The sequence below is a fragment of the Oncorhynchus kisutch genome, linkage group LG14 (assembly GCF_002021735.2).
Source record: "Oncorhynchus kisutch isolate 150728-3 linkage group LG14, Okis_V2, whole genome shotgun sequence".
Taxonomy (NCBI): Eukaryota; Metazoa; Chordata; class Actinopteri; order Salmoniformes; family Salmonidae; genus Oncorhynchus; species Oncorhynchus kisutch.
The window spans coordinates 18245064-18259735 of record NC_034187.2 but is presented as its reverse complement, the minus strand read 5'-3'; positions in this window follow the sequence as shown (position 1 = coordinate 18259735).

Sequence of the window (14672 nt, the reverse complement as noted above, 5' to 3'; positions counted from 1 at the left end):
ATCCTTTCTACTGCAGTTTTTTCGAAAGATGTAACGTTAGCCATGAAGAACTGCAAATGTGTAGCTAATGTTCTCAATAACATTGCTGCCCTGAATTTATCAGGCGCTATTGACAAAGGTCAGTGGAACTACTTTCAGAAGGACAATCGTACCATGCTGACTCTATATGACTCTGAAAATGAATCAGAGAATGAGGAATTCCCTGATTTAGGTAAAATAATTATCATTGAAAAAGACATTGTAGAGACTTCTGATTACGGTGATGGGGAAGAAACGGTGATCAACAGTGTTGGTGTCACGGAAGAAGTTGACCGAGTTTTGAAGTCAGTGGAATATCTGGTAGAAGCAGAGAAGGTTAAGGGTAGAAGCAGAGAAGGTTAAGGAGATGAATACAATTCTAGCATTTGATTGCAAATAGAGGCAGAGTCGAAAAGAGAACACAGAAGGCTATTGTGTAAAACACCTGTCTCCGGATTACATCTTCAAACTAAGGGCAACCATGGCATTCGTGACAAAGAGAGAAAAATATCTGATGACTCTCATGGCATTGCACACAGTCAGTGTGAACCAGAGTGACTTGACACAACGGGCCAAGCAAGCTGTACAAACAAAACGGAAACGACACAGGACGTCTTATTTAATGAAAGGGGTTGCAGTCTGCCGTGAAGCGTTCATCCATGTAAGAGTCTAGCTACAGTTTTGGATATTATAAGTTTCTAATTTAGTCAGAAAGTTGTTTTCATTGCAGGTTTACTGTGAGCTAGCTAGCTCGCTAACATGAAGTGTATGATCCGTGTAGTAATATTGTCTCAGAAAGCTATTTACATTGTTAATTATAACCTAATGTTAGCTAGCTAACTAACTAACATAGAACCTATTTGGTTAACTGTAGCTAGCTAGGACAATCAGTTTGTATTGTGAGTACTCTATGGATTGGGATTATGGTTCATTGTTTAGCTAGCTAGCTAGCTAGCTACATGTCTAAACAAAAGACCCCAAGTTAAAGCGTTCTGTTAGCTAGCTAGCTGACGTTAGAATGCTGGCTCGCTAGATAACAGTATGACCTGTGTAGTAATATTATCTCAGCAAGTCATTTGCATTGCTAGTTATAGCATAATGTTCGCTAGCTAACTAGATAACATTGAAACTATTGGGTTAACTTCAGCTAGCTATGATAATTGGTTTGTATTTCTATTACTCTATGGACTGGGATTATCTACATGTCTAAACAAAAGACTCCACTTCACCAGATGATTACATTCCCCATCAAGTTAGCCAGGTGTGTCTGATAGTGATTACAGCTATCTATTGTATAACAATGCTAAAATATTTGTGTCTGGAATTTGTCTTTCGGCATCAGTAGAACACACCTGACTCTCCTCCACCAGTCATACAAGGATAATGGTCTAATGCCTCCCATTTAAACGAGAGCTGGCCCAAGCAAGAACAGGTTACACCTGAAGCATGAGGACTTACAATAGTTGTGAGATAGAGTTGTGGACTTCATCAATAACTATGTAGAGGATAATGCAAGAGTATTAGCAGGATGCGTCCCAGGACACATCTCATGGGACAAAAGCAGCGGTGTGGCGTCTCTACAAGGAATCGATAACAACACTTGGTATGTAAAGCATAAACAACACGTTTTGATTATTTAATTTACCTCCAACATGATTGGCACTACTTTTATTTATCTCACATTATTTCAGTATTTTACAGAGGTATGTGTAGTCTGGCTGTCTTCCTTCAGGAATCTGTGTAGAAAATTTCTACCCCACATCTCAAGCACGAAGCCCCAGACAGACCTGTGCTAGCAGTGCCAGAGGAACAACTTTCATGTTTTCAGATCTGCCGATCTGCCATAAACTGTTAAATCTGTTAAACTGTTAAATCAACCAAGAGCAGCATCTCCTGCTTGTTCAGAGTGAGCGGTCTGTCTACCAGAAGATGGTTGCTGACTGCAAGACCACCTGTCAAGACCTGCAGTTGTCTCTAGGGGCCCCTATTGAACCAGCAAGCAAAGACATCAGGATGCATTAACAGCTTTGATTTTGCTCAACAAGTAAGCAACATTTCCTCTTTTATAATGATTGTATGAAGGAGATAGATAGATAGATAGATAGATAGATAGATAGATAGATAGATAGATAGATAGATAGATAGCTATACACACAAAACAAAGCAAAATATATATATATATGAAGCAGGAAAATGCCTTTCAGTGAGCTGTGTGAAGATAGACTGACGGAGGTGAGACAATTCATTTTATCTTTCATGTTTTTTTGTTGTTTGCAGGTGCACTATCCCTCTGACCCTATGCAGCCAGGTCCCATCTACTTTTGAACTCCTCGCAAGTGTGGCTTGTTTGGTGTCCACTGTGAAGGTATACCACAACAAGTCAACTACTTGAATGATGAAGGCATGTCATCCAGCAAAGGCAGCAGCGCAGTCATCAACTAGAAGCACCATTTCTTCACCAACTACGGAGTTTGGGAAACATGTGTGGACCTGAATTGTGATAACTTCAGTCGCCAAAACAAGAACAAGTTTGTGCTCTGGTATTGTGGTATTGGTATTGTGGTATTGGTATTGTGACCATGCACAAGCTCCATCACAGTCTGGACCTTCACTTCCTGATCACAGGCCACACCAAGTTTGCTTTGGCCTCATCAAGCAGCGCTTCAGAAAGACCAGAGTGAACACTTTGTCTGAGATTGCTGGTGTTGCACTGTGACAGGGGTCAACATCCCACAGCTGGTTGGACTGGAGGACGGTATGGTGCTGCTGGAAAGCTATGGCTGGCAACAACACCTGACTCTGTACTTCAGGCCGCTGTCACAGATCAAACAGTACCAGCACTTCAGGTGAATATCATTTTCATTGCATTGTATGAGGCTATTCTTCTTATCTAAACTTGGGAGGTGAATTGATGTTATGCAAGGTTGTAATGTCTTCTTAATTATTTTTGTTATTTCCAGTTTTACAACTTCGATGCTCAAGGAGCATTTGGACTCAGTCGGGACCAGGTTTCAGCTGCTGCGCAATGCTGACATCCTTCCTCTCATCGATGGTCTGCCTGTACAAGCACCAACTGGACTGGACACAGCTAGACAAATGTATATTTTTATATTTATATTTTTTGCCTTAATCTTTACCCCACTACATGACCTTTAGCACAACCTCACATGTGAATCCTTAAGGAGATGGGTGGGGCTAAGGCATAAGAGGGTGGGAACAATGCTAAATGGGTGTAGACAAAAGATCTCTCCAGTAGGTGCCAATATATTCAAGGGCCATTTTCTCAAAAAGTGTGGTTACGAGTTTATCAACTTCCAAAGCATAATTCCTTCCCCATTGTTCCTCAAATGCAGTGTATGATATACCATTTTGTAGCTCTGAGTCTCTACTTTTATCCAATGTAAAACACACAATTTCTAATTTTTCTACATAAGACTGAATCAAGTCACACATAGTCCTCTTTCAAAAAACTGATCTCAGTCCTTTTTAAAGGGAACTCAGGGTTAAAAAAAGCAAACGATCTCAGTTCTCTTTGTATTCGCAATGCCCTTGTCTTTGAATGAAGATCAAACTCTTTTGCCAGTTCACTTCAACTATTTTGTGGACTGAGTCTTCTTTGCATTAACATTCCTATGTTTAGAAAGGAACCAAGATCTTGTTCCATCATGCACTCTGGGTTTTTACAAAGTGCGAGACAAGCCATTCAGTCAGAATGCGTTATCAGACAGCTACAGTACCAGTTAAAAGTTTGGACACACCTACTTATTTGAGGGTTTTTCTTTATTTTTACTCTTTTCTACATTGTAGAATATTAGTGAAGACATCAAAACTATGAAATAACACATGTGGAGTCATGTAGTAACCAAGCAAGTGTTAAACAAATCAAAATATATCTTATATTTGAGATTCTACAAAGTAGCCACCCTTTGCCTTGATGACAGCTTTGCACACTCTTGGCATTCTCTCAACCAGCTTCATAAGGTAGTCACCTGGAATGCATTTAATTAACAGGTGTGTCTTGTTAAAAGTAAATTTGTGGAATGTCTTTCTATCTTAATCCATTGGAGCCAGTCAGTTGTGTTGTGACAAAGTAGGGTTTGTATACAGAAGATAGCCCTATTTGGTAAATGACCAAGTCCATATTATGGCAAGAACAACTCAAATAAGCAAAGAAAAACTACATTCCATCATTACTTTAAGGCATGAAGGTTAGTCAATGCTGAAAATTTCAAGAACTTTTAAAGAAACCATCAAGCGCTATGATGAAACTGGCTCTAATGAGGACCACCACAGGAAAGGAAGACCCAGAGTTACCTTTGCTGCAGAGGATAAGTGAATTAGAGTTAACTGCACCTCAGATTGAAGCCCAAATAAATGCTTCACTGAGTTCAAGTAACAGACACATCTCAACATCAACTGTTCAGAGGAGACTGTGTAAATCAGGCTTTCATGGTCAAATTGCTGCAAAGAAACCACTACTGAAGGACACCAATAAGAAGAAGAGACTTGATTGGGCCAAGAAACACAAGCAATGGATATTAGACTGGTAGAAATCTGTCCTTTGGTCTGATGAGTACAAATTTGAGATTTTTGGTTCCAACCGCTGTGTTTTGTGAGATGCAGAGTAGGTGAACAGATGATCTCTGCATGTGTGGTTCCCACCATGAAGCATGGAGGAGGAGATGTGATGGTGTGGGGATGCTTTGCTGGTGACACTGTCAGTGATTTATTTAGAATTCAAGGCACTCTTAACCAGCATGGCTAACACAGCATTCTGCAGCGATATGCCATCTTATTTGGTTTGTGCTCAGTCGGACAATCATTTGTTTTTCAACAGGACAATGACCCAAAACACACCTCCAGGTTGTGTACGGGCTATTTACCAAACATTCCTTATGAAGCTGGTTAAGAGAATGCCAAGAGTGTTTAAAGCTGTCATCAAGGCAAAGGTTGGTTACTTTGAAGAATATAAACCACTTTTTTGGTTACTACATGATTCCATATGTGTTATTTAATAGTGTTGATGTCTTCAGTATTATTCTACAAGTAGAAAATAGTAAAAATAAAGAAAAGTCCTTGAATGAGTAGGTGTGTCCAAACTTTTGACTGGTACTGTATGTTGTACCCTATGTTGTGATTCTCACCAAATATGTTATCTTCTCAAACTGTTCATACCCTACAATTAATAAACAGTTTATGAAGCTCTCTTAGCCTATAGATCACATATTACAAACAAATCATCTGAACTAAAAACTCCACACATCAATATCCAAAAACAGCTGTCCAAAAAGTTAGCCAAAATGTTGGTAACTCATTTGTTAATTATCAGTGGGTTGCCACTTTTAATAAGGTATAATTTTAGCAGTTATAAATATTGATAACTCAGTTCTAAATGTTCACATGTCTGTCACTTTAAAATAAGGTATACTTTTAGCAGTTATACATGTGGGTAAATCATTTATAGATGATTTGAGAGTTCACTCAGAGCTTAAACGTACTTATAGGCAGTATTGGGTACTCATCACTACATACATGAGAGAAGATTCAACACTTCAACACATGTTCATTCGATGAATGGTGGGTATGAAGACTAAAACATTCAACATTGTGAGAATACCTCCTCCACTGTTTCACCAACCAAAGATATTACGGTTACCATTTCACACCAGAGCGTTCACCATACTTGGAATATCACAGAGAAGTAGTACGTGTGTGTTGATATAATCTGGTAATGGGTAATAATGATTGAATAATGTTCTGAATGTAAATTTGTCCAGGACATAAGGGTTTCAATGGTCAGTCAAGACACACCATGAAAACCAAACTCTTCTGTTCCTGAGACAACAATGCATCGCACCCAAAAGTGAGAAAATAACTATTGTTTAACTGTGCAACCCTAGAAAAGAGGGTTGAATGATGATACACACGGGTTCATCTTATAAGCATTTGTAAATGATTAATAACTGGGGGTAAATATTGGCTCACTATTTTGCAAACACTAACCAGTAATTGCACTCTTTTGACCAATGCAATATAACGGTTTATTAATGGTTTATAATGCATTTACAAATAATAAATAACATGAATAATGTCATAATAACACCTTTATAAACCGTTTACAAATTAACCTTAGTGTAAAGTGTTATCCAGTTCCTTCAACTGGAAAACTGTTTCCTGTTTTATCACAATCTGATACTGCCTGTGGAATTTGATTGTAGCTGCAACAAAGGAGCATTCACCACATTGTAGAATTCTTTCCTGTTGACTGGTTTTTAGTTGATTGTTTGGGTTAAAGTGGATGCAAGTTTTCTCAATGCATTCCTGTTATTTTCTCACTATATTTCTGCAACACCTGTCTCCTTAATGAATTGAGGCAACAGAAGCAACATCTGAAGAAATTGACACTGTGGTGAACAGAGTCCAATGTCACCCTTCCCCATGTGAGCTGAGGATATGAGTGTGTGCTACTTCAATTTTTTTATATTTTCACACAGAAAATAACAATCCCCTGTGCTTCACCCCCTTCTCCCTCTCTCTGACACTCTCTGACACACTCTCTCTGTCTCTGTCGGTGTCTCTCTCTCTCTCTCTCTCTCTCTCTCTCTCTCTCTCTCTCTCTCTCTCTCTCTCTCTCTCTTTCCCTCACACTCTCTGTCTCTGTCGGTGTCTCTCTCTCTCTCTCTCTCTCTCTCTTTCCCTCACACTCTCTGTCTCTGTCGGTGTCTCTCTCTCTCTCTCTCTCTCTCTCTCTCTCTCTCTCTCTCTCTCTCTCTCTTTCCCTCACACCCTCTGTCTCTCTCTCTGTTGTGCGATGACTGAGGATCAGCCAGGCTGCATATTCTCAGCATGTCATGGCACCACTGAGCCCCTCATCCTCCTACAAAACGACTGCGTACCAACAAGGTTCCTAATATTCTGTTGCAGATGTTTTGTTGATACCATCATTAGCTTCACTATATGGACAGACACATTGTACTGTACTGCATGACTACACACACTGGAGTGCTTATTGAGATTAGCCATAACAACACAGTTTCTCCGAAGATCAGAGAAAGCTCTTACCTTGGCTTGCAGTGACTCAAACACATGCTATCTTTCAGGTCACTTACCCACACTACATCAATAAGTCACTTGACTAACTTGTTCGACCTGAACTCTAGCTAGGTGTTTTGACAACATCTCACACCAGAATACATTGCAAGCCGGAGCTTCGAAACTCAATTTGTGGCCAAGGAGCATTTGGACTCAGTGGGGACCAGGTTTCAGCTGCTGCTGAAATCAATTTGATTTGAGACATGAAAAATATATTGTGTTTATTTTTACAAGGTGGTGCATGTTGCCACTGTTAAGACTTAAGACTTCAGAGCTTGGATCAATGTCATAGGCTTGTCACAATAGATGTATTCCTTTGTCTGACTGTACTATTCTTGTCCCGATTATCATATTGGCCCTATCAGTCCACATTAAGGAACATGTTAGCAGAATAGTATAGTTAGTTTAGTGTTATTAAAATCAATATCTGCATCATGAACGAGGATTGACAGCATGTCGACAATGATCCAAACAGTTCATGTTAGCTACAGTCCTACACTGTTGTTCAACATGGTTTATTTTAAATGTATCAATCATTTTGATGATATAGAGACACAGGAGAGGGGCACTTCTTTGGTTCTAGCTCTATAGCATGAGGTGCTCTTTGATCATGGGATGAAACACTATTGAACAAAAATAGGTTGATTCTGGATTGTAAACAATGCCAAAACAGCATTGTGCAGGCACTCATTTAGTGGGAAAATTAAAAAGTGTTCATTGTTAACATGAAGGCTTTTACATTTTTCCACGTGAGAGTGCCTTGATTACTTCAGTTTTTTTTACACAGAGGCTTTTTCAACACTGTTTACTATCCGGCATCAACATTTTGATTATATATTTACGACTATTTCTTTCTTGTCATAATTTCATTTCTCTATTCATGCAAACTGTTGACATGTTAAAGTCTCGGAAACAGAAGAGCTAATTGTTTATGCCTTCAATATTTTCTATTGTTTGAGGAAACTCATGTTTAAAACCCCCAATTATTTTACATTTACATGATGCTGGTTTTACGAGTAGTACGGCATTAAAAACAAGCCTGTTTATTCCATGATTGAGAGCCTTGTATAAACTAGCTCATTATCAATAGCGTGTACAAGAAAGGTGTTTTTATCAGCTTTTTGAGAAAAGCAGGAGAAAGAAGAAGAGAACTAATTTACACTCTTCCACAGCTCCAGTATTCTTTTCTCTGTGCAAAGCCAGGGATGGCTGTTGATTGAGTGAGCTAAACTGCTGGCCTTTCATGCTCTGTTAGGGCATTTCCAATGCGATTAATTGGTTTTGTTGATAAATCTGTTCATTACTAGGTAATTGCTGTTAACTTTAGGGGAATGAATGGTTTAGGAGAGCTTGACCTGAAAGTGGTAAAGGTTGGGACTGTGAATGTGTGACGTTTCTTCTACCTGCATTGTCTGGGTCAGAGAGGGGTGGGAAGTGCAGCCGGTAGCTTTGTCTGCTTTGTTTGGGGGCAGGGGGGTGGGGAGAGGGGAGAGGGGATTCTATCCGTTTGGGGCACAGAGCATCCATAGCTTGAGCCTTTCCTCCCTCCTCACCCCAGTAAGGATGAAAAGATAGTGTGACCTGAGGATGGATCCATTCAAATGAAAGCGCGCTTCCTCCAGGGGAGTGTGGTGAAATGGCCTGAGGGCAACGGCCCTGTCTGCGATGCCTTTCTTTGATTTACTCCCTGCTCTTGCTCATTAGTAGAAACATGCCCGTAAGTCCCCACTCACTTCCCCCTCTCTCTTCCTGGAATGGGAGAGTGAGCTGGTCTCAATGGAAGACAGCAAACAGAGAGAGAAAGAGAGGGGGATTAAAAATAGGAAAAAGGAGAGTGAGAGAAAGAGAAAGAGAAATAAACAAGAGAAATAGCGAGATATGGAGGTCCTTACCTTGTTTTACAGTCTATTATGAGAAATGGTCAAATGTTTTGGTCAGTATTGTTAGATACTGAGGAAGATGTTTTGAAGCGGAAAACTGTTGTGGCTGACCCGTGAAATGACACATTTCTATCAAGGCTAATTATATCCGTAACTGAACCGCAAACCCACAATTTACATAAAAACATCTGTCTTTCCAACTTTGACAATTGTGTATAGTACTGTATATGTCATGTAAAGTGATGTTTGATAAGTTAATGTGTTGGTAGTGCACAGTTGGATCCTTACTAATTGAACTCGTGGTACATTTGGCATCTCAGTTTATCACCATACACATCTATTCTTTTTTCATGTCATGTGTTCAGTATTGGTGTGTTGGATATAGGTGCCTACAGTAAATCTACAGTAAATCAACTACACTCTTTTTGGATGTGTAATTGCTTATAATCCTTAATGGTCAGCGCTCTAAGGCATACCATTCCCAACATGTCCGTTATGTTATGCCTCCCATCTCTATTGTTTAAATATTGAGAAGGGGTTCAGTTTACAAGAATCTGTCATAGGATTTATTGAAAGGTGAGTTGACACAACCACTTTCATGTCATGTGCATTGTCTTCCTCTGGTACAGTTGGGGTTAAGACACTGAAGACACTGAATGTTTCGTCAAATCTGGGTTCCATCAGGCCAAATCACAGCTAATCACAGCTTTAGGTTCTGTAAGGATACACAATGCAGCCTCGGACATCAACTGATACGTAACCTGCTGCTTTATGATGGTTTTGTGTTAGCCTGCCTGTCACACACACACGCGCATGCACACACTGTCACGCTCTGACCTTTAATATCTCTGTTTTCAGGGTGTGACGAGGGTGGGTATGCTAGTTTTTGTATTGTCTAGGGGTTTTGTATGTCTAGGGGTTTTGTAGGTCTAGGTATTTTTTGTCTACGGTGGCCTGATATGGTTCCCAATCAGAGGCAGCTGTTTATCATTGTCTCTGATTGTGGATTATATTTAGGTGGCCATTTTCCCTTTTGTGTTTGTGGGTTCTTGTTCTATGTTTAGTTGCCTGTCTGCACTACTCATATTAGCTTCACGGATCATTTTGTTATTTTGTTCGTTTGTTCAGTGTTCATTCTTAAATAAAGAAGAATGTCCGCATACGCTGCACCTTGGTCCGATCATTATGACGAACGTGACAGAAGAACCCACCACAAAAGGACCAAGCAGTGGGTTCAGGAGGAATGGACCTGGGAAGATATTCTGGATGGAGCAGGACCCTGGACGCAGGCGGGGGAGTTTCGCCTTCCGAAGGAAGAAATAGAAGCAGCGAAAGTGGAATGGCGATATTACGAGGAGAAATACAAACGAGGCAAGCACGAGAGGCAGCCGCAATATTTTTTTGGGGGTGGCACACATGGAGATTGGCTGAGTCAGGTTGGAGACAAGGAGCCAACTCCTCGTGCTTACTGTGGGGAGCGTGTGACTGGTCAGGCATCGTGTTATGCACCATCCAATTCGCATTCATAGCCCAGTGCGCTCTATTCCAACTCCTCGCATTTGCCGGGCTAGAATGGGCATCCAGCCAGGATGGATGGTGCTGGCTCAGCGCTCCTGGGCTCCAGTACACCTCCGTCGACCAGGATATCCTGCGCTGGCTCTGCGTACTGTGTCTCCGGTGCGTCTGCACAGCCCAGTGCATCCTGTGCTAGCACCCCACACTTACCGGGCTCAAGTGAGCATCCATCCAGGACGCATTGTGCCAGCACTACGCTCCGGATCTCCAGTGCGCCTCCACAGTCCAGTACGTCCTATGCCTGCTCTCCGCACTCGCCCTGAGGTGAGTGTCACCAGCCCGGTACCACAAGTGCCGGCACCACACACCAGACCTCCAGTGCGCCTCCACTGTCCAGTACGTCCTGTGCTTCCTCCCCGTACTCGCCCTGAGGTGCGTGTCTTCAGTGCGTGCTCCAGTGCGCATCCAGAGTCCAGTAAGTCCTGTGCCTCCTCTCCGCACTCGCCCTGAGGTGCTGGTCACCAGCCTGGTACTACCAGTGCCGGCACCACGCATCAGGCCTCCAGTGCACCTCCACAGTCCAGTACATCCTGTGCCTGCTCTCCGCACTCGCCCTGAGGTGAGTGTCACCAGCCCGGTACCACCAGTGCCGGCACCACGCACCAGACCTCCAGTGCGCCTCCCAGTACGGAACCTCCAACGATGGGCCACAGTCCGGAACCCCAACGACGGGCCACAGTCCGGAATCTCCAGCGGCGGGCCACAGTCCGGAGCCTCAAGCGACGGGCCACAGTCCGGATCCTCCAGCGACGATCCCCAGTCCGGAGCCTCCAGAGAAGGTCCCCAGTCCGGGGTCTCCGGTGATGATCTGCAGTCCGGAGCTTCCGGCGATGATTCAGGGTCCGGTTTTACAAAGGCGGAGGGTCCAGAGTAAGGAGGGGTGGCTGCGTCCAGAACCGGAGCCGCCACTGAGGGTAGATGCCCACCCGGACCCTCCACTATAGGTTCAGGTTTGCGGCCGGGAGTCCGCAACTTTGGGGGGGTACTGTCACTCTCTGACCTTTAATATCTCTGTTTTCTTTATATTTTGGTTAGATCAGGGTGTGACGAGGGTGGGTATGTTAGTTTCTGTATTGTCTAGGGTTTTTGTATGTATAGGTATTTATATGTCTATGGTGGCCTGAAATGGTTCCCAATCAGAGACATCTGTTTATCGTTGTCTCTGATTGGGGATTATATTTAGGTGGCCATTTTCCCTTTTGTGTTTGTGGGTTCTTGTTCTATGTTTAGTTGCCTGTCTGCACTACTCATATTAGCTTCACGGTTCGTTTTGTTATTTTGTTCATTTGTACAGTGTTCATTCTTAAATAAAGAATGTCCGCATACCGCGCTGCACCTTGGTCCGATCATTATGACGAACGTGACACACACACGCAGATGCACACACACACACACACAAACGGTCTGTGTACAGTGGCTGGTGTAAGAGATACTGATATGTAGATGGGTTGTGCTCTATGAGTACAGGTAGTGGGTTAGGTGGGTGGGGGTGTCGAATGTTTGATCTTTGACAGAGGTGGCTGGCAGGCAGCTAGCTACATATTCCTGACAACCACTAACTACCATTAATTACCCATCACTATGCTAAAAGAGGTGTCTATTAGGATCGCTGCAAACGGCTGTTAGTTATGCTCTATATTAGATTGCCTCTAAAAGGATGCCAGTATCTCATATCCTAAGCCATAATATATCTTTGCTGCACCTCTGGACAGATTGAGCACTGTCTTTTCCTATGGCCATAACATCTCTCCATCATCATCTGTGTGGGCGACGGACTACAGAAACTTTAGCGGTGGTGCCATCAGATTATTTGACTTGTTCTCAGGTGTTTGTGTTTTCTGAGTCTGTCTTCTGTTTGCCAGTAAAGCATGTGCTCTTCAAGGTACAGGGACTTTGGCGACACTAATCTTCAGCACCTGTGTTGTCAGCATTCTCCGTAACACCTGTTTGACCTCAGGGATTTGGTAAAGGAGGTCTTCACTACCTGCATATGGTTATTTCTATAGACACACGTTGTGAGACAGTCAATTGAGAGTATATATTCATTTTGTAGAAGCAAAATCGAAGATAGTAAAGTGCATTCGGAAAGTATTCTGACCCCTTGACTTTTTCCACATTTCGTTACATTACAGCCTTATTCTAAGTTGTTTTCCCTCATCAATCTACACACAACACCCCACAATGATGAAGCAAAAACAGGTTTTTAGTCATTTTTGTTCATTTATTTGAAAGAAAATACAGAAAATATATCATTTACATAAGTATTCAGACCCTTTACTCAGTACTTTATTGAAGCACCTTTGCCAGCAATTACAGCCTCGAGTCTTCTTGGGTATGACGCTACAAGCTTGGCACTGCAATCCTCTCAAGCTCTGTCAGGCGGGATGGGGAGCGTCACTGCACAGCTATTTTCAGGTCTCTCCAGAGAGTCCGGGCTCTGGCTGGGCCACTCAAGGAAATTGAGACTTGTTTCGAAGCCACTCCTGCGTTGTTTTGGCTGTGGGCTTAGGGTTGTTGTCCTGTTGGAAGGTGAACCTTTGCCCCATTCTGAGGTCCTAAGCGCTCTGGAGCAGGATTTCATCTAAGATCTCTCTCTGTACTCCGTTCATCTTTCCCTCGAACCTGACTAGTCTCCCAGTCCCAGGCGCTGAAAAACATCCCAACAGCATGATGTTACCACCACCATGATTCACCGTAGGGATGGAGCCAGGTTTCCTCCAGACGTGACGCTTGGCATTCAGGCCAAAGAGTTCAATCTTGGTTTCATCTGACCAGAGAATCTTGTTTCTCATGGTCTGAGAGTCCTTTAGGTTAATTTTGGCAAACTCCAAGTGGGCTGTCATGTGCCTTTTACTGAGAAGTCGCATCCGTCTGGCCACCCTACCATAAAGGCCTGATTGGTGGAGTGCTGCAGAGATGGTTGTCCTTCTGGAAGGTTCTCCCATCTCCACAGAGGAACTCTAGGGCTCTTGTCAGAGTGAACATCGGGTTCTTAGTCACCTCCCTGACCAAGGCTCTTTCTCCCCGATTGCTCAGTTTGGATGGGCGGACAGCTCTAGGAAGAGTCTTGGTGGTTTCAAACTTCTTCCATTTAAGAATAATCTTTTTTGGTATCCTTCCCCAGACCTGTGCCTCGACACAATCCTGTATCGGAACTCTACGGACAATTCCTTCGACCTCATGTTTTGGCTTTTGCTCTGATATGCACTGTCAACTGTAGGACCTTATATAGACAGATGTGCCTTTCCAAATCATGTCCAATCAATTACTTTTATCACAGGTGGACTCCAATCAAGTTGTAGAAACATCTCAAGGATAATCAATGGAAACAGGATGCAACTGAGCTCAATTTTGAGTCTCATAGCTAAGGGTCTGAATACTTATGTAAATAAGGTATTTCTGTTTTTATATTTAATACATTAGCAAAACTTTCTGAAGAACAATTTTCACTTTCTCATTATGGGGCATTGTGCGTAGATTGATGAGGCACATTTTTTAGTCTATTTTAGATTAATGCTGTCACGTAACAAAATGTTGGAAAAGTCAAGTGGTCTTAATACTTTCCGAAGGCACTGTATGTGTAACGGCTCTCTTCTATCTCCTCCTCTGACGAAGAGGTAGAACAAGGATCGGACCAAAATGCAGCGTGATGATGATTCATGATATATTTTAATGAAGGAAAACCTATACATACAGAAACTACAAAACTAACGAAATGAAATAATGAAAACCGAAACAGCCCTATCTGGTGCAAACACAAAGACAGGAACAATCACCCACGAAAACACTCACAGAATATGGCTGCCTAAATATGGTTCCCAATCAGAGACAACGATAATCACCTGACTCTGATTGAGAACCGCCTCAGGCAGCCATAGACTACGTAGACACCCCACAAAACCCCTAAGACAAAAACACACCACAATAACCCATGTCACACCCTGGCCTGACCAAATGATTAAAGAAAACACAAAATACTAAGACCAAGGCGTGACAGTATGTCTGCACAGTTAGATAGAGCACACATTTTTGCACTACATGGAGGGGACATAAGTGATATTTCACTTGGAGACGTGTCTGTCCATTCATATGATTTGTCTCAAACAT